Genomic DNA, 25,440 nt, shown 5'->3' with positions numbered 1-25,440 from the left:
GGTTAGTAGCTTTTATTTTGCCAGAAAGTTATATAATTCAAGTGAATAGATAGATTCAAGTATAGGAGACTGCATCAGGCACAATGAGTTAGCAGAAATAGTATGGCATTGAGCTTATGAGCATTAGTTCTAGAATAGACCTGCATTCAAGCTTAGCTCTCACACTTATTAGCTATGTAATATTGGTTATGTTAGTTAACCTTTCCAAGCTTAACTTCCTCATCTATAAAATAGAGCTTTTTAAAATTGAGCTTAAAGAGATGTTCATTATCTATCTAGGTGTCCAGTAAGTAGTAAATACTCAATAAAGTATTGCCACTATAAGTATATAGTAGGACATGTATGTTAGTCAGGATTTTCTAGAGAAACAGAGCCAGTAGAAACCTCCATTGATATATAGATAGTTACAGATCTGTCTATTTATATATCAGCATGTGTATGGAGAGAGAGAGAATTGGATCATATGAGTATGGAGACGGAGAAAACCTACAATCGGCCATTTGAATCTGGAGAAACGTTGGAAAGCCAGTGTGGTATCAGGCGTCCCCAAACTATGGCCCGCGGGCCGCAATGCGGCCCCCTGAGGCCATTTATCCAGCCCCCACTGCACTTCTGGAAGGGGCACCTCTTTCACTGGTGGTCAGTGAGAGGACCACTGTATTTGGCAGCCCTCCAATGGTCTGAGGGACAGTGAACTGGCCCCCTGTGTAAAAAGTTTGGAGATCCCTGGATCCATGAGTGCTGATGTCCAAGGGCAGATGAAGGTTACTGTGCAGTTCAAGCAGAGAGCAAAATTATCCTTCCTATATCTTTTAGGATCTTGACAGATTGAACAGAGTCTCCTGGATGTGTGAAAGTGATCTTCACTAAGCCTATCAATTCAAATGCTAATCATTTTGGGAACACCCTCACAAATACACCCAGAAATAATATTTACCTAGTCTTTAGCCCATTCAAGTAAACACATAAAATTAATAATTCAACATCATATTTCCATTTTCCTTCTAAAGAAAGTGCATTTATGTTTGTGTCAATCTTTCTTAAATATTTGTCTTAAAAGTTTATTTGTCATAACTCTTCATAGGGTGTGTTTTGTTTATGTTGAAAGAAATATTTTCATAAGCAGCTTGGGGTGAGAGCATGACAATTCTAAGGGGCATTTCTGAGAAGTCTCTTGTCTTTCCCCAGAATTCCATTCTAATATGAGTCACTGTAATCCCCTTCTGTTAATTTCTCTAGACTCCTTTTCTTTCCATAATGCTCCCCTCCAATCTCTTCTCTTGGCAGGTGATTTGACTTACGAAGTGAAATTTGATTTTCTTTTGGTTTCTTTAAATCTTGCTTTCATACTATTACCAAATTTGACAAAGATTTGTTCTTGTTCTGGAAGCATTCTTAATTCTAAATAATACTCTAGTCACATGTGGTATATAAAATATACATAATAATATGGTTACATATGTATAAAATCATATATATTCACACACTATATCTACAAGTTTATTAGACTTTATGACTGAGGATCAGGTAGGTACATTTAAGAGGATACAAATATATAATTTAAGAACCACCAGGTGGGAGAGATGCCCAAGGTAAATGGGGGAAGGTAGGGAGTTCCATGCCCTCTCCTGGTGTACCCTTCTTCCCCAATTTCCATGTGTTCACCAACTCAGAAGCTCTCTAAATTTTGTCCTTTTTAAGTTTTTATGGAGACTTCATTACATAGGCATGGTTGATTAACTTATTGGCCATTGGTGAATGATCCAACCTCCAGTTCATCTCTTCTCTCTGGAGTTTGGAGGATGGAACTGAAACCCCAACACTCCAATGACATCGTTGGCTCTACTGGCCACCAGCCTCCACCCTTAGGTGCTTTCCAAAAGCCACTACATCAACATAATGAAAAGCATTCTCATGGCTTTCATTGCTTAGGAAATTCCAAGGGTTTTAGGAGTTAGTGGCAGAAACGAGAGAAAGACCAAATATCTATTTCTTATCATAAAACCACTTTCATTGTCAAATAGTTTAAAATTAATATGACCACCAATTTGCACTAGACCTTGCCTCAGTTCTGAGTTCTACATTTCTTTTTTTTTTTTCTTTCTTTTTTTTCAGGGGAGAGTGCGAACGCAGTCCCCCACTACCACAAATTATGCAGTCGAGTTTCCCACATTTGGGGAAATCGCAGGGGTCAGCACATCCGGAGTGCAATGGATAAACCTCGCCCTGGGAAAACTGCCTTCGTGATCATGGTATCTCCCCTGCCAGGTAAGTATGAGTTCTACATTTCTTAATGTTTCCCCTTATCAATAAAATATGATGTTTCCCTGACCTGAGCTTGGTATTTTGATAAACTCATCCTGCTTTCTTGAGAGTTCACGCTTTTTTGTGTGATATAATGATCCTTAGATCTTGCCTAAGCTATGGGTTCTAGTCTTACATCTCAGCTCTGAGACCTAAGGAAACAATGAATTAAAGGTGAAAAAACACATAGGTTCTATTGCCTACCACTACACAAAAGCCAATATTCATGACACAGGTGCTGATGAGAAGGAAAGAGGTTTATTCAAGTGCTGGCCACATGAGATGGAGGACTCCTGTCCTCAAGAGCCCACTTTACCAGCTCAGATGCCTTGGCGAGATTGTATAGGGGGTCAGAGGAATTTGGGAGAGGGCAGATGTACAGTTCTCTTGAGGGAGGAAAGTTCTTACCTTCATGGCTGGCCAGACTTAAGTGGTCTTCTTGGCCTTATAGAAAAATCGAAACTGTAAGTCTCAGCATGGTAGGAGAGAAAGGAGGCAGCCTGAGGGTGCATTCTCATTCTGATGTTAACTCTTAATGTGAGTCAGCAGAAGTTAGTGATTCATCACCAACATTATTGTTCCTTATTCCAGGAGGGAAACAGGCTGTTGAAATGTAACAAAAATTCAGAGGTGAAAGCATAGGATTAACTATATACTTTTGATTTCTTATAGAATACATACCTTTGATTACTAGGTTGGTAATATTAAATCATAGCTACAGGTAACAAGCTTGGTTTAATATTTACTGAGGTTTACATGGGTGGCTTTATATGATATATATTCTGTTATAGGCTTACTTTAGTAGTGTAATCTTATTTTTAATTGTATTCTATGGCTAGTCAGACTAATATCAGTATAATAGCATATTCATTTCCCATTACAAAGCCTTAATTTTGGCATCTCTTTGAAATTGAGATGGTAATGTTGCCTTCTTTCTCAGAGGGTTGTTATGAAACTAACATTAAATATGTGTGTAAGAATGTGACAAATGATAAAGCACTGCACACATATAAGGAGTACTATGGAACAGAAAGAGTTTGTCTATTGGCGTTGCCAGGGCCAAACACTAGACATGGAGAATTTCAATAGAGAAATACTGGCTATTTTATTAAGAATGGAGCCATTCAGAAAAATGGGAAGCTAAGTGCTCAAAAACTTAAACTCCTTGATGATGTGTAGGTTACAGATTATAAAAGGCAAAATCCTAAATCATCATCTGTAAGGGCAGGGTCATGCTACGAGCTGATTGGTCAGAGTTGGGGAAAAGGTAACAAATCATTTCTTTGGGTCTTGAGGATAGTTCTGAAGTGTTTTCTGGTGTACTTCTGTTCAGTCTCATAAGGAATTAGCCAGCCAGGAGGTCTTTCTACCTCAGAGCTCAGGAACTGAAACATAACTTAGGTCAAGATGTTATCTTTAGCTTGCCAGAGGTCAGGACCTTGTTTTTGTGATCACTAGACAGGTCCCGGCTACTAAATTCTGTTGCTTGGAAGGTTGCTAAGTATTGGGAGAAAGGCTGGATCTCTGAGGTATATAGACGAGGAGAGAGAGAGATGATTATTACTAGAGCTAGGATTTAACACTAAATTTAATCACGGTCATAAGGACACTTGTTTTCAGGGTATTCTAGTGGGTTAGTTCCTAGTCCTTGTACTCCTTAATAAAGAGCCAGTGTTACAAAGAATATCCTTAATGCTTGTTGATATATTATTCTATTTACTAAAATGCAATAAAACCTTAAAGTGAAGCCTATGTAAATACTTTGTTATAATATTTTAATAAATTTTAGCCATTGCCCTTCTAGAAAAAAATTCACCTTTCAGACAAGGAACTATTTTGTGTTGGTGGAACTACGCAATGAGAAAAATAATGGAATTTGCAAAAGGGGAAAATCTGAGATATGGTGATGCTGTGGTTCTGTCCACTTGCCTGCTTAACTGAGTCAGGACCCTGGGAGATGAGAGGCTGCCTGAGGTTCACATTTGATGGGGTCATTATGTCAGGGAACACAATCTCATGCAAATGACTGTAGTTTTATCCCCTCACTTCTCTCCTAGGGCTTACATATTAAATTAGGCTAAATCCATGGTATTTCAGGACTGGAAAGAGCTACTTTCTCTTCATTCTTATTCCTTTGGCTGAAAATCAGGGACACAATTCATGCCTTCATTATTGCCTGATGAAAGAGTTAAAGCTCCCTGGGCCTTCTTTGGGCCTTCAATACCATGCCTAATATTCTACAAACATTTGCCTTGCATCAAATATAGAACTTATGTAGAATTGTAGATGGGTTTTAGTGGTGAGCATTGCTTTTATGAGATGGAAAATCATTTAACATTATTTTCATTTTACTTTAATGCTTGGGGTCATTTTTTCCCCAGCAGTAGCATTTGATTCTGAAGGAGAAATGGTAGAAATGCAAATAAATACCCCTAAAACATAATGTTTTAACCTCCAGGAAATTCATCAAAGGGTAGAGAATTATATTCAGAATAAACACTCCCTTTAGCAACTGTATTATTATGTTTTGTAAAATTTTCAAATTTTCTTTGAATTGGGTTGTGCAGTAGTCCTTAAATGCACATTTAATTCATCATAATATGTAGAAGTTTCCATTTCTAAAAGGGCAAGAATTCATCGAGTGAACTGGCAATGGGAATTAGTGGTAGATTTCTTACCATGGTGCCAATCACTTTAATAAATTTAGTAGGAAAAAAAATCAATAAAATATGATGTGATTTTCTACATCTTAATGCTATGCCTTTTATGTTGTTGCTGCTTACTATCTTTAGAACATTAGTAATTAATTCATCTTTAAGAAATTACTTATTTTTCCACATTTTAGTTTCCTTATTTCTTAAATGGGGTGGTTTTGAAGATAAACTTAATATATGTACATGGCACAGAGTAAGTTTTTTGTAAATGTCAGCCATTGTAGTAATTGAAGACAAGTAAATCTTACACAAAATTTTGTCTTTCATAGGATAATTTTGCATGTTTTTAAGACAAAATAAATGTCAATGCAAATAATTCAATTTTATAATCATTATTAGAATGTCTTACTTCTGCCAAATAAAATCTACTTTTCAATTAGAAGCTATATTTTCTATATTTTAAATCATTTTGGTCTTAAAAGTGTAACTAATTGAAACCCTTGCCAGTTGGCTAACAGTAGAGCGTCGGCCCAGCATGTGGATGTCCCGGGTTTGGTTCCTGGCCAGCGTACACAGGAGAAGCTCCTATCTATTTCTCCACCCTTCCCCCCCATTCTTTCTCTCTATCTCTCTCTTCCCCTCAATGCAGCCGAGGCTCCACTGGAGCAAAGTTAGCCTGGGTGCTGAGGACAGCTCCATGACCTCCACCTCAGGCGCTAGAATGGCTCCTGCTGAAATGGGGCAATGCCCCAGATGGGCAGAGCATCACACCCTAGTAGGCTTACTGGGGGGAACCTGGTCAGGCGCATGCAGGAGTCTGTCTCTCTGTCCCCCTGCTTCTCATTTCAGGAAAATGAAAAGAAAAAAGTGTAACTAATTGATGTGGTTTTTTTTTGAACACCTGCTATGAGTCAGGTACTTTCTAAGACTCTGAGGAGATTTAAAGACAAAAAAAGCCTGACCTGTGGTGGCGCAGTGGATAAAGCGTCGACCTGGAAATGCTGAGGTCACCGGTTCGAAACCCTGGGCTTACCTGGTCAAGGCACATATGGGAGTTGGTGCTTCCAGCTCCTCCCCACCTTCTCTCTCTGTCTCTCTTCTTTGTCTCTCTCTCTCCCTTTCTCTCTCCTCTCTAAAATGAATAAATAAAATTTAAAAAATTATAATCTTTAAAGATAAAAAAAATCACTTCTCTTAAACCACTTATAATTTTTTTGGCAGAGAGAGGTATATTAGCAAGTTTAATATAAAGCAGAGTGGAAAAAATGCTTAAAAAGAAACATAGATCAAAATGTTCAACAAAGCAGACAAAATATTGATTATCCTGTTCAAACAAAGAAATACTTCAGAGATTTGGTTCAGGAGGGACACTTCAGACAAAGGAAGAAATGAACACAAAGACATTGGCATGTGCATGTGCACTGTGCGTGCAGGGTATAAACATCATGTGTTTGACACTAAATCATGGGCTAGGAAAGGTCTAAACCTCTAAAGGCTGGGCCAGGTCTCAAGATTCATTATGCCCAGTGCAAAAGGAAGAAGGCAGGAATAATGTGCTCATGGCAGCAGTGGGAATGGAGAGGTGGGAGGCACTCAGGGAAACTTTGTAGAGGCATTCATAACTTTGCAGACTTCTTAACTAACTGCACATAAAGATAAAAGAGAAGGAGATGAAGAGACCCTGATTCACTGGCCTTCTGGACCTGAACAATATGATGCCATTACTAAGGAATGGAGGATGGAGGTTTGGCACAGCAGCAGACACCACGTCCGCTTTAGCTGTGCTATGGTGAAAAATACTCTCGGGGTTTTCTGGGGAAGCCATTGAGAGCTGAAAGCTGGGACCTGATGTTCATGAGAGGACTCCGGATTCAGTGATTTGGGAGTTACCCACATAGATAGTGATGCTTTGAGGATAAATGTGTAAATGTCCATCAATAATTCCAGGTTGGATGATTAGAGATACTGAGGTAGAAACTGGTTGAAGAAGTTGAAGTGTAAAGGACAGAAGAGGTGTCATGTGACAGCTGAATCATTACAAAAGGTTGAAGGAAAGTTGTTTTGTTTTTAAGTGCAGTGACTTCAAAAAGTTTAAATGTGGATAAGAAGAAGCCATGGAAAGTGAGAGAAAGAGGCACATGAGACAATGAATGGTCTATATCCTGTTATTCCTGAAAAATAATTAATTCTTTATCACCTTGATGAAGTGCTTGTTTTTTTCTTGTAATTGTATGTGCAATTTCTTCAGCTAAATATTTGATCTTTGCTAATAGGTCATTCTGTTTGAATTCCCACATTCTCAATCCCCAAAGTCATCTGCTGCTGCATACACACACACACACACACACACACACACACACTATAGACACACTATAGAGACACTCATATCCAGAAACATGCATTCCCTAGTGGTAGTCATACATAACTGATTCTTCATAAACATTTGCTTCTTGCTTAATAGTTCAAAATATTTAAAGGCTAGTGACCTAAGAAAGACATTTCTCAGTGCCTATGCCAAAAACTTTCTCTTCTATTGTAATAGAAAATGATAGACCATGTTCTCACTCTCTCATTGGTATTCAGCAGCACTAGGTGAGGACTAAATTCTTACTGAATAATTTAGCTCGAAATGTTTACTCTTTGATGGGCAAGTCCAACATCACTAGAAAACGCCATGTACTGAATTACACTCAGAGACAATCAGTTTAGTACATTTAACCCTCTAAATGCCAGCTAAGACCCTGAGAAACAGAACAAGAAAAGCTTCAAAGAAAGTTTTAAATTCCTTAGTTGCATTCACTCCTGTCTTCCCGTGCCCCCACATCTCCATTTTATACATGGTATTGAAAATGTGAGGATTCCTGCCTGACCAGGCGGTGGCGCAGTGGATACAGCCTCGGACTGGGATGAGGGAGGACCCAGGTTCGAGACCCTGAGGTAGCCAGTTTGAGTGCAGGCTCATATGGTTTGAGCAAAGCTCACCAGCTTGGACCCAAGGTTGCTGGCTCGAGCAAGGGGCTACTCAGTCTGCTGTAGCCCCCCCCCCTCCAGTCAAGGCACACATGAGAAAGCAATCAATGAACAACTAAGGTGTCGCAACAAAAAACTGATTATTGATGCTTCTCATCTCTCTCCGTTCCTGTCTATCTGTCCCTATCTATCCCTCTCTCTGACTCTCTCTCTGTCTCTGAAAAAAAAAAAAAAAAAAGAAAGAAAAAGAAAATGTGAGGCTTCCTGGGCCACTACTTTTGCTCTTTATCCTGGTTTCAGATATGGCTGCATGAGAAGTTTTTATTGTTTATTTCTAAACTCCAACTATATTTTTAGGAGCCTACAATTTCCTCTATCAGTGCAAGGTGGCACTGACAGGGATGTTGTAATGAGTAGGAACATGAACCAAAATACATTCAGATTCAAACCCTGCCTCTGCCAACCAGGATGCACTTCACTGAACCTCCATGTCCTCGTTGTTAAAGTGAGAATGAGTTTACTTACCTAGCTGCTTGTCAGGATTAAAAATAAAGTCCTCGTACACTGCAAGCCCTGAATGAATGGTTGCGTCCTCCCGGAACAATGAGCACAATTTCTTTCATCCTGTTCCCACCTTTACCTTCTTCAGGAAAATTATGTGATTTTAGTTCTTTCTTTCGCCTGGATTCTCATTTGCACCAATGTACGCGCAAATCTCTGATATGCAAGAGGTGTCCCCAGGATGGGGGTCTCGGACAATCTTTGTTGTTCCTATGTATGGTGAAAAGTAAAGTGCACTGAGAGGCACTGACTATAATTATGGCAAGTTTACCTTGGAGCTGATCTTATTCTACTTTTCTCATGTCTTAATAAGCGACACATTAATATTTAATGTTTATTTATGTGCCTGCTTAGCCATTTTAAGCTATTCTGATAACGCAAATATGCCCACCGTCAGGCGTTAGTAACTTCCTCTCTAGTCTAGAATGACGGGCAGCTCTACTCGTGTCCTTGCGCAGTACAAGGTAGAGCCAGTGGCCTGCTGGCAGAGGCATCGCCCTCTGACCCGATGTGCTTTCTAACCCTGTCCTGTGTGGGCTCTCGGTCTGCTTCCTGGGCACACCGGGGATTGCACCAGCTCTGGAGAAAAGCGTTCGGGCAGCCTCCAAGACGGCGTGACAACCTGCAGGTTCCTCCCAGGCTCCCATGTTAGGTTAAGTGTTTTTCCACCTGTGATTCTTAAGGGATGTAACTCTATTGAGCTGGGGGTTAGGGTTCCTGTCAGGATCCCAGAATTAGGCAATCTCCAAGGCAACTGAACAGAAGGTAGAGAAGACAGGAGTCAAAACTGAGGACTCTTGGGGACCTGTGAGACAAGCCTGACTCCTGAAAAGCCTGCCTGTGAATATGGGCCAAGAGCTATTGAGAGCTTGTTGCCTAGCAACATGACACTGCCTAATAAAGGGGAGAGGAGAGATGGTCGCTTTTCATTTTCCCAAACTGCTGGTAATTTTTACAGGGGGAGTTTGGAAAATGTGTTCTGGTTATCTTTGTCTTTTCTGAAATCTACCATTTGCTCCGCGGGTCAAAGACATAACAAAATATTGTGCATTCTCCCTATATGCAGAATGAGGTCTTTCCAGGGTTCTGCTCCTTCGGCAGTGTGAGCAGAGATACTATATTTAAAACTGAGAGCTCAGGAGTGAGTTGGTGAGCATCACTTAACGAGAAGCAACGGCAGCCGTACGCATTTCTGCAATAACAAGGCAGATGGAAACGAGCAGCTGTGATGAGAAAGCCATAAATAAAACATCAGCTGAAGTTCGTAAAAGAAATGTCTTATCAAAGAGTGATGGCATCCTGCACTTGAAACATTTATAATCCCTAGGTTTCACTGTCACATGACTCAACAAGCTGTCCAAAGCCAGGTTAGGAGAGCTGCTGGGAAAATACAAGGAGTTAGCTGTGCGCCTCATACCTAAGAGCTTCTCAAAGTGACCTCCCCAAAGGCCAGTGCTGATCTGCAAATATTGAATAGGTACCAGTCTGCGAGAGGTACGGAAATCGAAAGTAAGCCCTTGGACGTTTCCAGCTGTTTGACAGTGTAAGTTTATGTGTGTTGAATCAACTATTTTAAAAAATCAGGTCTTATAGTTTTGCTTTTGTTTTATGATAATTCATTTTTGTTGTATTTAAATAAAAAGTGTTGGTTCACCCCTGGCCTGATAGCTCCGCTGGTTGGAGCGTCATCCCAGAGCAGGGAGGTTGCCGGTTAGATTCCCAGTCAGGTCACATACAGGAGCGGCTAGTTTTCCTGTCTCTCTCTCCTTGCCTCTCTTTCCTCTCTCTAAAAAAGAAAGAAAGAAAGAAAGAAAGAAAGAAAGAAAGAAAGAAAGAAAGAAAGAAAGAAAGAGAGAGAGAAAGAGAGAGAGAAAGAAAGAGGAAGGAAAGAAGGAAGGAAGGAAGGAAGGAAGGAAGGAAGGAAGGAAGGAAGGAAGGAAGGAAGGAAGGAAGGAAGGAAGGAAGGAAGGAAGGAAAATGTATTGGTTCACTAGTGGTTGGAAATTAGAGACAAACAAGCAAAAGGAAAATGGGCTTCTCACCACCAGAGTTTGAGAGGCACTGCTCTAGACCAGGAGTCAGCATGACTTTTTTGTAAAGGTCCAGATATAAATATTTCTGGATTTGTGGGACAGATAGTCTCCACTGCTACCAGTAACTCAGCTGTTGAAGGGCTCAGACGTATTGAAGCACAGTCCCCAGCGGTGGTGACAAGAACACCAGTGTCTTTTGCAAACGGCAGGATTTCCTTCTTTTTGCCAGGTGTTCTCAGAGTTCCTAAAAGGAGAAAAATGTAGACTTCACCAAGCCTACATAACAGGCTGCTTGCTAATAAATATTTGCATAAAATACAAGGTACAGTATAAGACTTGCTTATCATTGTCTAGTAGTGGGGTTGTGGGGGAGGAGACACATAGCTCCATCCACTCCTAACTTCCCAAACTTAACAATCGTAAATGGCCACATTGGCTTTATATAGTTTTCCACATGAGATGTCATAATTACCTTTACAGTACAGGGCCTTGCAAAAAGATGGAGATTTTTCTTTTTCCTCATCTTCTAGTGGGAAGTATAAGGAAGACATCTTGGATTTACGAAGTGCAGCTACCCTCACCCTGCTGGCACATGTCACTAAAGATAATTGTGTTCAGAAGGGCAGGGACAGGGCAACTCGTCCTTCAGTCTATAGCGTGGACTTGGAATTACACCCTTGGCACCTGGCTATTACAGAAAACAACCGTCTAGCACAGAAAGGGTGATGGTTCTCCGGGACTTAAAATGGGAATGTTGGCAGGACTGAGAAAGAGCAATCTCTTCAGAAAACAAAGATGAGATTCAGGGAACTAAAAGTAGGAAACTGTTAAGACTGTTCTGGCCTAGTGTTCTTCAGCGGTAGTCCGGGGATGAGGCTTGAGGGTGAACTGTCCTAGGAGCACGAACCATGTTGGAGGATTACAGTTGAGCCTAGGCCCCCATCTGTGTATTACAAGCCTGGATTTCTAGGCACTCCTATGATATACTTTCCAAACTGTTCCTTGAATTAGTAGCAAGAAGTAAGTCCAACACCCTTAGCCTTAGAGAGAAGGTAAGCTGTGAGACTAAGCAAGGCACACTGTGGGTTTTGAAGCACCTTTGAGCATGTGGAAACCCCTAATAAGAATCCCCGTGAAGAGATGAGGAAGCTGGGGTTTTAGGTGGATGTCTTTTTAGACTCAACAGCCGAAGAGAGGCCAAAGAGCCACCTGAGAGTGACTTGCAGTGCTTAAAGACAAAAGCTAAGTGCTGCAAACTTGGAAGCTCAGTTGGGGAGTCCATCAGACTAACTCGTTCTAAGAAAATGAGTCTCTGTACAAAGACCCACACTGTCCTAAGAGGTTATCAGCATCAACAGAGTAACACCAGCTTTCAAGAGTAACATCATGTGAGGTTGGAAAGAAAAGAAACCTTAACCGAAGTCTCCAGTATTCTCCCCTCTTTGATGTAAAAGTTGGATTGGCCCCTTCCTTTCAACTCTATCGACTACATGGAATCTGACAATTTATGGGACAGGCATAACCCTCAAAGTGAGATGCCTGATAGTAAGGTGGATGGGATCTTACATTATTAATTAGAAAATAAATGATGTAATTGCACTAGCCTTCCTCATTTGTGAAAGAGCTCATAGGTTATTTGTAGGAATCAAATGAAAGAACAGATTTCTTGGAAAGAGCAAAATACAGTAAAACTAACAGTAATAAAGGTATTAAATTTTTTACTATAGGCTGGAAATTTTGTCAGATCAATGAAGTGCTCTAGACAGCTGTTGTCCTTCTTGCCTTACTTTGCACTTTTCAAATTTCCATAGCTGCAGAATTATTATTGGTTCAATTGTGTCCCCAAAAATGATATGTACAAGTCCTAATCCCTAGTACTTGTGAATGTGACTTTATTTGGGGGAAAAAAATCTTGGCAGATGTACACAAGCTATGGTGAGGTTATTAGAGTGGGCCCTAATCCCATATTATCACTGCTGTTCTTATGAGAACAGAAGAGACGCCGAAAGAAACACACCCAGGGGCATGCTGTGTGGTGAAGAAAGGAAGGACTAGAGCTACACTGCCACAAGCCAAGGACAGCCGGGAGCTACCAGAAGACAGAAGAAGAGTCAGAGGGAGCACGGCCCGCCCAAAGCTTGATGCCAGGCTCTGGGCTTCAGAACTGTGAGAGTGAGAGAATACATCTCTGTTGCTTTCACCCACCAGGTCTGTGGGGCTTTGTTACAGCAGCTCTAGAAAATTAATAAAAGACTAATCAAGGTGCTGATAAATATAAAAATATAATGATTATCATCTGTAACTTTAAATGGAAGAATGAGCTAAATCATGGCTAGACTCTCTCTGTAGAAGGCACACAGGGTAGCTTTTGGGATAGCCCAATACAGGGACTTTTTTCAGGACTCTGAAGAGAAGAGAGATGACCCATTACTCAATTCCTGTCTTCCTAAAGACTCCCTACTCTTCTTCCTCTCCTTCTCTCACTTTTTCCCATCGTTCTCCTTCTTTCTCTTCCCCCTTGACACAGTAACCTTTGAAAAAAACTCTCCTATTTTCCAATATCTTTAATAGAATAATGAAATGAGAAAGCTATTTTTAAAATTCTTACTAGCCGAAAGTTGGCCAACAGTTTCCTAGAAAGCAGTGCTTGGTCCAGCTCACCTTGGGAACTGAATTCTCTCCTGCTGTGTTGGGCAAACAAAGAAAGTCTCCAGGACTCTGTGACCCCCTTGGACTTCAGCTAATCAGCTGAATCACTTGTTGTTTCTCAGAATTAGTTATGACTATATTAGATAGTTGGTTTCTGCCTCTGAGGAAAGATCTAGTTCCAAGCTTGGGTGCATTTAAAGAAAGAGAATTGAGTAACAGGTGATCTGTTCCCAGCTTGTTCTTCAGTGGAAGGGGATTGGAGACAGGTCAAGAATTCTAGAGCCTTCTGGAAAGCACATAAAACCCTCATCCCTTTCCCACACCCACACATGCCCCTCACAAAGCTGCTCCTGGGAGGGGAGAATCTCTGAGGGAGAGAAAAACAGATACAGTTCAGAGGAAACTTTTGAGTCTCCTAGCAACACAAAGCCAGTGTAATTTTGGCATTTTGTTTTCTTTCCTTGAAAATAGTGACCACTGAAAAGAATCCAAGCAATAAAAACCAAGAGCAGGGAGAACTTACTGGTAGCCAACATGTTATTCAACTCCTGTATTCTAACAACAAAAATAAATTATAATAACACCTGGATGCTCAGTAATCCATGTCTTTTCACTGATTAATAGGAACAGATTCTGACTCTGCCATTAAAGTTGGAAAATGGGCATGTTCTTATTTGGGGCCCTGGTGTTATGAACCAACCTAAGCTGATTTGGCTATGCCCTACTATAGACTATCATCAGAACCTAAGTGTAGAGGTAGGAAAGTTTATGGGTCTTCCCTGCCATGCTGTCACCCCCAGGAGGAACGGTAAATCAGAGCAAGTGTCAGAACAAATCTATTTGCCACAGTGCAAGCATTTACAAGCAAGCAGACCCCAAGACATGAACTATGCTGTGGTTTCCACTCTGGGGAAGTTCCAGGTTTCTGTTCTTTTACACTTACTCAATATTTTGTATAGAACATTCATTGGAGACAGATACGATACTGTTCTAGTAGCAGGATTCAGGTAAGCTTTTAGTTTGATTTCAGGTCCAGGATCCTTGAGTGAGATTTGCAGTATACTCAAGTGATGAGAGCCAGCACTAAGTTGAATTTTTGATCTTAGGATTCACATAGTTTATGTAAGGGAGGTGCTTGTACAATATTTCTAGCCAATTCACAAACTTAGACCCCATTCATTTTACCAGTTAAAAACTTTACAGATATCCTTTATGTAGTTAAGAACCCTTCTATGAAGACTTGGATATGGACCGCTGAAAATTTAGAGGCTGTCTTTGGATTTTGAGTGGAGTTTTTCAGATATTAACAAACCATCCTTGATGTATATACATAGCTCATCAGAGTACTTAAAATGCTTACTAACTTACCCCTTCCCCAAACCCTAGAGTGTACATGAAGTTAACATATGTGTTTTATATTGTTAGAATATTTTTAAGTAAATTTAGATAATTTAAATATAGTACTGATTCTACTAAGTCAGCTCCTTTTTGTCACGGTGTGACCTCCCCTGCCACTCTCAGTCAATTATTCTGTTATTTGTACTGTTATTCTGCTAGTCAAATGGGGATGAGAAACTTGTATCACCTTAACACACCTCTCTTTATATATTGCTCCCCTAATTTTTGTGAGCAGTGTATTTGGTATTGATGTTTAAAAATGGTAAGCGATTACACTTAAGACATCACAGGCAGGGGCCACTGCAATACCTTACTTTGGTAAATACCAACATTTACCTTGTTGAGTTCATGAAGACCAGAGACTGGCTCTTAACCTAAGAGGCTCAGAATTTAAATTTACCAGTGTTCTGAAACTCACTGGGTTTGGGGACAGCCACTTAGGCTAATTAGGCAACCAAGTGATTAATAAATAGACCAGGAAGTTAATTTACAGTGAAAACCACGACTGCCAATTAGAGCTGAAACTAACATTAATTTGACCAATGTGTTTTCTCCCTGTGGGCAACCTACTGAGAAAACCAAATGATCAAGTTTCCAAATGAACAAGGGATCCAAAGAGAAGGACTTAGTTATATGATACACGTGTTTTAGATCATTGTGTTCTGCCAGGCTGGTGGGTTTCCAGTATAAGTATATACCTGCCAAGGGGTCTATTTTCTTATGTTGACCCAACAGTTTACCTCATGCCCTGACCCTGTGAAAGTTGGATGGGACTGGTTTTGTCTCTGGAAGTCTTCTGTAAGCTTTCATGGCTAAGACAACTTCCTTCTACAGAACATTTCTTGGATTAAGCGAAGGGGATGGGGGGCACATAGACAACAGCATGGCAATTACAGGAGGCAAAGGGGGTAGGGGGAGGTGAAGAAGGTAAAGGGGGATAAATGGTGATGGAAGTTGACTTGACTTGGACTGGTAAACCACCGGCACAGTGTACAGATGATGTATGATGGAGTGGTCCACCTGAGACCTGTATAATTTTATTAACCAATGTCACCCCAATAAATTCAATTAAAAATACCCCATCTTTTCTTTAGAAATAAAGGTGTCTTCACTCTGATTTAAATAAACTCTGATGGTTCTTAGAGCCTAGAGACTTTGCATATCTGTTTTGAGCTGTTTGTCAATTTCAGGCTTCCACTCACGTGGCAACTTGATTTCCGACAGAATGAGTTGTGGCAGGCACCTTTTGGTGCTCCATAGACCACCTATAGTTAGCACTTCTAATCGACAAGAAAAGCAAAGCACAGATGTCTTGTGTCATTGGAAATGAAATTTTAGGGGAATAGCATTTAACATAGTTATTTGTAGAAGAATCCAAAATGTCTGTTGAATTAATAAGTTAGTGAATGACTTTCACACTAGTTATGTAAAGAACTTTTTGCAAAAACAAAACAAAACAAAAAAACCCTGAAAGAAGGATTCAGATAACCAAGATCACCTGGCACCACCATCAAAGGCTTGGCACCTTGTTCTCCATCCACACTTGCTGTCTGAGTGTTTCCCTGCTGTCAGAGCGGAGGGATCATACCCAACAACTGAGCATGAACCAATCAGTAAGTCTTGGGGAAGGATCTGGGGAACTTAAAACTGTGAAATACTTCCAACAGCCTCATCCTGTCCTCCATCATGAAATGCTTTGTTTGCTTCTGCACTCTCCTCTGTACTCAGCTGCCCGCTTCATTCTTTCTCAGCAGGAGTAAATAAAAGTGCAAACCCGTGTTAATGAAAGAGAGGCTTCATGACAAGAGATAAAAGAGGAAAATGTAGTACAAAGAGCTTTGAAAATTAATTAGGAAAAAAAGGTAAATAGTTTTGTTAAATCCCACAGATATAAGTAACCTACTTTTGTGGATCGTGCATGCATTAAAAACAACAAAAACAAAGACAAAGAAGAAAGCTCTGTTAAATCAGTTTTATTCCACTGTGCTCTGATTATTTGATTATCTTTTGCAATATGGTATCCTCATTAGAGATTTTAACCTACTTGAAAACTTTACTATGTTTTTAAGATGCTCTTATAATGTGTTTGGCTTTGATATATTTAGTTTCAAAAGAGAACCATAGTAAAAAAGGAAGAGATCATTTTTTATTGTTTGGGTTTTTGTACTGTTTTATTTGTTTGAATATGTTCTTTCTTCCTTATCAAGTTCAAACTTACCCAAGATAAAAGACATTGTATAAATGATAAAGAGTCAGTAATTTTGAGGCCAGCTGGGGTTACCTGGAGCTACACATGCATAACACAATTTAAAAATATTATAAAAATGAATAATTGTCTAGTAAAAGTAAAAATGATAGATTTCTCTATAACTCAAAATCAGCCAGTGGAATGGTTGTCAATGCGCCTGTGATCATTGCTGACCCTTGTTTTAGGGCATCACTGGCTTCCCAGGTGGTCCCCAACCAGAATCACTGTCCTGCTTGCCCTTCCGCCCTCACCTGGCCTTGCTCCTCACCCCTGCTCCCTCCTGAGCTCCCGCCATATTGAAAATGGGCAGCCTTGGGACTGGGCCACCCTTTCTCTCCCCGTGCAGCTCGTGCACCTGCTGTTCCCTTCACCTATGATGCTAGTTCCTCATCACACTTCCTCTCCTCCACCTGGTTAAATGTCACCTTTCTGTCAACACTTACAAGGCCCCATTCGCCAGAAATATTTACTAAATGAAATAATAAAATGAATGAATAAATGAGCACTTCATTAATATAATTTTTAAATGGCTAGGACAAGGGGAGTTTCTTCTCACCCCTTCATACTTCACAAATTTCAGTCTAGCTGCCTATGTTTGGGGTGCCATTAATTTCCCTACACCTATTTAGAATGCTGCTGCTATGCAAATATTATTTACATGTAAGTATGGTCTTATTAAGTTCAGGGGGTCTTAAGTTTCTTCTTTTTTTTAGCGAGATAAAAAGAGAGACAGACAGGGACAGACAGGAAAGGAGAGTGATAAGAAGCGTCAATTCTTTATTGTGGCATCCTAGTTGTTCGTTGATTGCTTCTCATACGTGCCTTGACTGGGGGCCTCCAGCCATGCCAGTGACCCCTTGCTCAAGCTAGTGACCTTAGGCTCAAGCCAGCAATGTTTGGGCTCAAGCCAGTGACCATGGGTTTATGTCTATGATCCCATGCTCAAACCGGCGACCCTGCGCTCAAACTGGTGAGCCCTCACTCAAACCGGCGACATCGAGGTTTCAAACCTGGATCCTCAGCGTCCCAGGCTGATGCTCTAGCCCCTGTGCCACCGCCTAGTCAGGCATGCTTGATTTTTATAAACATAACTTTTAAGCAGTCATTTATTCATCAACTGTTTATAAAGCTTTTTACATAGACTAATGATTTAATGGTGACTTTTCAGAATTATATCATATTTAGAGAATATCTTGTCCCCATAAACCCTTTTATTTCCTTCCTATTATTTTTTACTTCAAGTTACTCCATATTGGGACTCATTCAGTACATTGAAATTTGTAAGAAAGAGGAAAAAATTATGTCTATCAATTTCAAGAATTTTCTCTGATAAAACATTTTCTACGGAGAATCTACTATATAGCTTTGGGGAGAGTTGTGAGGGTAGAGAGAGAGTATATGAGGAAGAGATTATTTATACTTTGTAAATGTCCTTCACAGAAAAATTTAAATCATGTTAAATGAACATTTTTTTTGGTTAGTTATGTTATACTTTAAAATTTGCATCTTAAAATCTACATGTTAAAAAGTATTATAAGATTTGTTTGGCTTTTAAAACAAAAATAGTAGTTCCAAGCCATTTTCTTTAGATTATAACTTAAAATTATGCTTTATGTATATATGTATGCATATATGTAAATACAAATTGCATATGCATATATGCATAAAGAATTATTTAAATATGTAAAGCTTACATATATGTTTATATGTATATGTGTGTATACATATATAAATCTGTGCCATCTAAAAACTGATTCAAAAGTAAGCTACCAAATTTCTTCAATTCTAACATCCTATTCTGGATGGAGAAGAAACATTTATGAATATACTGACAGTAAGATATACATACTCCTGTTTTAGAACATTAACTGCATAAAAATGAACATTTTGAAATCAAAGATATGCGATGTTTTTCATTCTGCCAGAAAAGCAGCTTGATTATGATTATGTGTCTTTGCTGTACAAGTATAGTCTACATTTTTCCATTTGAATGTGTGGAACAGACACAGAAAATGTCAATTGGTCTCTCACTATGACTAAATGAAGGGCTTGATTTCTTTACAAAGGAGAAACGGCAGTACTTCAGTGACTCTTGTCAATTGTATGGATTTTCTGTCTGCACAGGTTGCACTGGCTCTGTGATCAGCATTTCAGCATTTCAGTGCTAGTGTTTGCTGCTGGTCCATCATTTTTTTACTATGGTGTGTTTTTTTATCTCTCCTTTTATCTGGAGATGTGTCAAGACCCAGGCATAATTCCAGAATAGAATAAAGGCATTATTTTGGGCTCAGAGTTATTATTTGACTTTTATGTTGATTTAAAGTTTGGCGTATCCTCATTCTTGCCATTCATTGTATGTAGTGATCAGTTAATCAGATAAGGGTTTTGTCATCCCACAGTCCAGTGCATTTCAGTGTGGGCCCATGATCACCTGTACGAAGTCACCTGGAAGAAATGCTAAATCCTGGATCCCACCTCTGATCTCCTGTGCTTAACTATCAAAGTCTGGGCTTTGGAATCTATATTTTTAAAAATTAATTTATTGGGGTGACATTGGTTAATAAAATTATATAGGTTCGACTGTACAATTCTATACTACATCACCTGTATATTGCGTTATGTGTTTAACACAGAAAGTTAAATCTCTGTAAATATCTCTATTTTTTTTTTTTTTTGTATTTTTCTGAAGCTAGAAACGGAGAGAGAGACAGTCAGACTCCTGCATGCACCCGACCGGGATCCACCTGGCACGCCCACCAGGGGGCGACGCTCTGCCGGCCAGGGGGCGATGCTCTGCCCCTCCGGGGCCTCTCTCTGCCGACCAGAGCCACTCTAGCGCCTGGGGCAGAGGCCAAGGAGCCATCCCCAGCGCCCGGGCCATCTTTGCTCCAATGGAGCTTCGGCTGCGGGAGGGGAAGAGAGAGACAGAGAGGAAGGAGAGGGGGAGGGGTGGAGAAGCAGATGGACGCTTCTCCTGTGTGCCCTGGCCGGGAATCGAACCCGGGACTTCCGCATGCCAGGCCGACGCTCTACCACTGAGCCAACCAGCCAGGGCCAATATCTCTATTTTTAACAAGTTCTCTCATTTAGAAATATTTTTAGGTACAGCTTACTTATTACAAAATTTTTATTTTAGAATTTTAGACTTCATATATTTGCTCTATATCATGTTTTTATGAAAGTTATCTTTAAAATTTTAAGATTAATTTTAGAGAGACAGATGAAGGGAGATAGAAAGACAGAAACCGATCTGTTCCTGTATATGCCCTGAGCAGGGATCGAACCCACAGCCTTTGTATATTGGGACGATGCTCCAACAAACAGATCTATCCAGCCAGGGCATGAAAATTATCTGATGACTATATATTTCATTAAGTTGCCAAACCATAATTTCTCTATAATTTGCTCATGAGTTTCTCTTGATCTTTCACTCTTATAATGATCACTGATGCTTATAGAAATCTTTGTAATTTTTTTCTAGACATACAATTCTTCCTTTTGAGTATATGTCAAGAAAAATAATAACTAGATCAGAGAATATGAATTTAGAGCTCATGAATTAAAGTTTTTAAAATAATTTGACAAATTTTTATCCATGAGGAACGTAACAATCCTAATACTCCAAGCCTAAAGGGGAGAATGTGCCAAGTCAGAATAATATCTAGGCTTTCTGACATCAAGGTAAATTAATGAATTAGCGTTCTGGGTTGGGAAAAAAAAGACGGCAATAGTTTCTACTCTTTTCTGTAGTGTACATGACCGATTTATTGTACCAAATCCTTAGCAGCAGTACTATAAATGATATGAACTATTTCTGAAACTATTTCCTACCCCCCCCCCCCGGTATATTTTACCAGTCCTTTTATTTCTTTGTACCTCTTTTCTCTATTTGAATCTTTCTATCTCCATAGAGCTGAAAGATCACTGAGGGCAGAATGCTAGGTGTCTAATCACTAAATTCTGATCAATTGTTCTTGTTTAATAAAGGCTAGTTGAGTGATTACTTTCTCATCTGCTGAATAAACAAATGGCAAAAGGAGTTACAACAGTATCTCAATTTTTAAAATATTCATTGATGACTACAATAAATCAACCATTTGTGTTTTCTCTTTTGTTAATAAAGAGGATTCTTATACTTTGCCCACTTTCCTTTTAGATCTTTCTGCTTTTTTTATTTTCTTACATTTTTGTATCAGTATAAATTAATATATAGTAGGAAAAAACCCCAATTTTTCCAGCAGACCCTTATGCATACTAGAGTTTGGGAAGTTCTGCCTAAAGCAGGCATGGACATGGGCTAAACTTTCTGGGGTTGAATCCCTGTTGAGAGCAGAGTGACCTCAGACAAATGACCTATACTGTGCCCCTTCTGAAAGACTGGGTAATATCAGTGCCTTCCTCACAGGGATCTGTTGAGGATTAAATAGGTGCATGTTTGTATAGCACTTAGAACAGTGGTTAGCATGTAATAAAAACACGTGTCTTTCTAAATCTATAGAAACCATGAAAATGGTTTGTCTATTTAACAAATATTTAGCAAACACCCACTGCATGCTAGCACAGGTTTCACTGTGCAAGGTGATTGCATCCTACTGGGGGTGATTTATGCAAGGACACATGCACTGAGCATGTGCGTGTGCTCAGACCTTTAATAAATGTCTCACAGCATTAAGAGGTAGGAAGTGTCATCCTCCTCTTTTTGCAAATGAGAAAAGGTGGAGGAGGGTAGAGGGTGACAGACAAGGATGGAGGGAGACTTGACTTGGGGTGGTGAACACACAGTGCAATAGACAGATGATGCACTGTAGAACTGTGCGCCTAAAACCTCTATAATTCCATCAACCAGGGTTGTCCCAATAAATTCAATAAAAAGTTAAATAAATAAGAGGTTGAGTAGTTTGGCCAAATTTGGACAGCTACTAAGTGGGGGCTTTGCTAATGAACACGGACAGCTGAACTTCAGTTCGAACTCATTTAACTTAGCTACTCTGACAGGTGTATGTAGTCAATTACAAGGACTGCTCAAACGACCAAGATTGAATCGACTCTTAGTTGAATGAGGACATAGGTCAAGATCAGAAAAGAACTGGGGTACAAAGGGTTCACTTCCCAGGAGGTGCGGAGGCGGGACAGCCTGCTATCCCTTCCTTGTTGGTTTGGTGCAGATGCCTTTATATTCACAATAAGTGAAGACTCTCACAAAATGTACTTAAATTTTTTTAAAAATTATTTATTGATTTTTATTTTATTTTATTTATTTATTTATTTATTGTATTTTTCTGAAGCTGGAAACGGGGAGAGACAGTCAGACAGACTCCCGCATGCGCCTGACCGGGATCCACCCGGCACGCCCACCAGGGGCGACGCTCTGCCCACCAGGGGGCAATGCTCTGCCCCTCCGGGGCATCGCTTTGCCACGACCAGAGCCACTCTAGCGCCTGGGGCAGAGGCCAAGGAGCCATCCCCAGCACCCGGGCCATCTTTGCTCCAATGGAGCCTTGGCTGCGAGAGGGGTAGAGAGAGACAGAGAGGAAGAAGCGGGGGGTGGAGAAGCAAATGGGTGCTTCTCCTATGTGCCCTGGCCGGGAATCGAACCCGGGTGCCCCGCACGCCAGGCTGACGCTCTACCGCTGAGCCAACTGGCCAGGGCTTGATTTTTATTTTAGAAAGGGAGAAAGAGAGAAAGACAGATTTGTTTTACTTATTTATACATTCACTAATTGAGTCTTGTATGTGCTCTGGCTGGGATTCAAACCCACAACCTTGGCATATCAGAATGATGCTCTAACCACCTGAGCTACCTGGCTAGGGAAAAAAATGTATTTTAAATAGGTAAAGATTTAATTCAGAGTTGAATCTTGTTTAAACTCTATTCACTGAGTGATCAAACATCCTAATGGTTCCAAATAGCTATGTTAACCTTCTTAAGACTATAATCAGCGTCACCTAGAAGTCAAGTTGATCAGCAGGCTTTTTGGAGGTTGGGCTCCATTTTATTTTATTTTCTATTGAAAGGAGAAAGTTGTTTAAGGTGTGGTACCTCTGAATAGTACCTGTATTTACACGTAACCTCTCTCTGATGTGTTGAAAGACTTTTATTCATGCCTACGCCCTCTCAGGTTTTGAATGTGTGATTAGAGATCATGATTAAGAATCAAGGAATTATTTCCTGGTTAATTACTCAAGTTCCAGGATGCCATTTGTGCACACTGTCGATGAGTTTCACAATTATAGACAGGAAGAAATTTTTGTGAGGTAAATTCACTTCTTTATTTCAAAAGAGAACTTCTTTCATATAGCTACATTTGAAGTCATTTTATAAGGACAAGGAAGAGTGTGTTCTTAGTAAAAATGTTGGTGTCTGGTAGACAGAGAAAGAGGTGCTTGGAAACCAAATTAGACCCAGGAAACAAGACAACTAACTATAATTATATTTGCTGTTTATACAAGGATTAAAGTATGTATTCAGTAATCTTTAAATTTCTTTTGGTACAAATTGTACTAAGTTTAAGAACTCATAAAACAAACATTAGCTGTGTGGCCCCACTGCCTGCAGTCTTGACTGTTCCACTCTACTGCTTCCTCTGGAGCATTGCCATGTGGGCATGTAGACAAAGCATCACCAAATCTCCCAATTTTTAAAAATGTTTCAGGCCCTGGCTGGTTGGCTCAGTTGTAGAGAGTTAGCCCAGTGTGTCAAGTCCCAGGCTAGATTCCCGATCAGGGCACACAAAAGAAGCAACCATCTTCTTCTCCACTCCTCCCGTTTCCTCTTCTCTCTTTCTCTCTTTCCCTTCATCAGCCATGGCTCGATTTGTACCAGCGGAGCCCCAGGTACTGAAGGTGACTCCGTGGAGCCTCTACCTCAGCTGCTAAAAATAGGTTGGTTGCGAGCATAGACCCCAGATGGAAAAAGCATCAGCTCCTGACCAGGGTCATTGGGTGGATGCCAGTTGGCATGCTTGTGGGAGTCTGTCTCTCTGTCTCCCCCTCCCTCACTTGGAAAATAATAATAATAATTAATAATAATAATAATAAAGAAAACTAGAACCAGCTTTTAGTAACCAGGATTACAAACAGCAAAATCCTTGAATTTACTTAGTTCTCAAAAGATGTGGTTTTACCAGCAAAGCAAATCCCTTTGAGCACATTGAGTCTGCTCCTGAAAAGGCTGTGAACCACACTATTGTCCTCCATAATTTCATTTGCATTATACTCCCCTTGAGAATTAGGTCAAACATGAGGATAAGTAGTGTGTGGTATAAAATGTCCTTGAATGACAGTTGGGATAATTGTTGCTACCACATCTACCTTTGCCTCTCTTCATCTTTTTTCCCTTTCATGTAGTTGGATTTGTTTTGTTTATTAGCTTATTTTCACTGATGTACCTTAAGCTTACCAGTAGAGCTAGAAGAATTAATTTACTCTAATGGTCAACTTGAATTTACTCTCCCCTGCCACAATATTACAAACCACTGAAGACAGGGACCATGTCACCGTGCCTGTTTACCTGTGTGTGTCTAGTGTCTAGCAGAGGGCCTGTCGTATTAAACTCAATAACTCAACAAATATTTGTTAAATGTAAATGGGGTGGGGGGTGGAAATGGGTTTAGGTGGTCAAAGGTACAAACTTCTAGTTAAAAGTACTGGGGATATAATGTATGGTGTGGGGACTATAGTTAACTTCGTATATTTGTAAGTTGCTAGGAGTAGTTCTTAAAAGTTTTCATCACAAGAAAAAATATGTAACTACGAGGTGATGAATGTTACAACACTTATTGTGGTAATTATTTTGCAATATATACATATATATCAAATCATTATATTGTACACTTTAAACTTATACAGTAGTATAAATCAATTATTTCTCAATCACACTGGAAAATGTGAATAAAATGTTTGTTTAAATATTTTTGAGCATTATTTATTTAAAAAATTTTAATTACACTTTATATTCAGTATCATTTTTTATTAGCTTCAGGTGCACAGCATAGTAGTTAAACAGTCATATACTTTATAAAATGTTCTCTGTGATATTTCCAGCACCCAAGTGACACCATACATAGTCACTGCAATATTATTGACTGTATTTCCTATGTTGTACTTTACAATGCCATGTCTATTTGGTAACTACCAATGCTTTTTAAAATATGGGCTGGGCTCTATTTGTATATTTATTATAGAAAGTAATTATGGTGAAAAATCTATACATTTAACTCAGTACCAAAATGTACATGTGTTTTTTTTTGTTTTTTGTATTTTTCTGAAGCTGGAAACGGGGAGAGACAGTCAGACAGACTCCCGCATGCGCCCGACCGGGATCCACCCGGCATGCCCACCAGGGGCGACGCTCTGCCCCTCCGGGGCGTCGCTCTGCCGAGACCAGAGCCATTCTAGCGCCTGGGGCAGAGGCCAAGGAGCCATCCCCAGCACCCGGGCCATCTTTGCTCCAATGGAGCCTTGGCTGCGGGAGGGGAAGAGAGAGACAGAGAGGAAGGAGGGGGGGGAGTGGAGAAGCAAATGGACGCTTCTCCTATGTGCCCTGGCCGGGAATCGAACCCGGGTCTCCCGCACGCCAGGCCGAAGCTCTACCGCTGAGCCAACCGGCCAGGGCCAACATGTG

General features: G+C 40.1%; 2 non-coding genes across 2 annotated transcripts; both read right to left on the bottom strand.

Annotated features, from left to right (window-relative positions):
* Window positions 1-2,112: 2,112 nt before the first annotated feature.
* LOC136327635 (U1 spliceosomal RNA) lies at window positions 2,113-2,276 on the bottom strand. Its single transcript, XR_010729815.1, has one exon. It is a non-coding gene; the product is annotated as a U1 spliceosomal RNA (small nuclear RNA).
* Window positions 2,277-19,796: 17,520 nt separating this feature from the next.
* TRNAA-GGC (transfer RNA alanine (anticodon GGC)) lies at window positions 19,797-19,872 on the bottom strand. Its single transcript has one exon. It is a non-coding gene; the product is annotated as a tRNA-Ala (tRNA).
* Between the last annotated feature and the right edge of the window lie 5,568 nt (window positions 19,873-25,440).

This window comes from Saccopteryx bilineata, chromosome 2, assembly GCF_036850765.1.
Source record: "Saccopteryx bilineata isolate mSacBil1 chromosome 2, mSacBil1_pri_phased_curated, whole genome shotgun sequence".
Classification (NCBI taxonomy): Eukaryota; Metazoa; Chordata; class Mammalia; order Chiroptera; family Emballonuridae; genus Saccopteryx; species Saccopteryx bilineata.
Note: the sequence above shows the minus strand (reverse complement) of the source record. Positions and strands in the feature narration are given on the sequence as shown.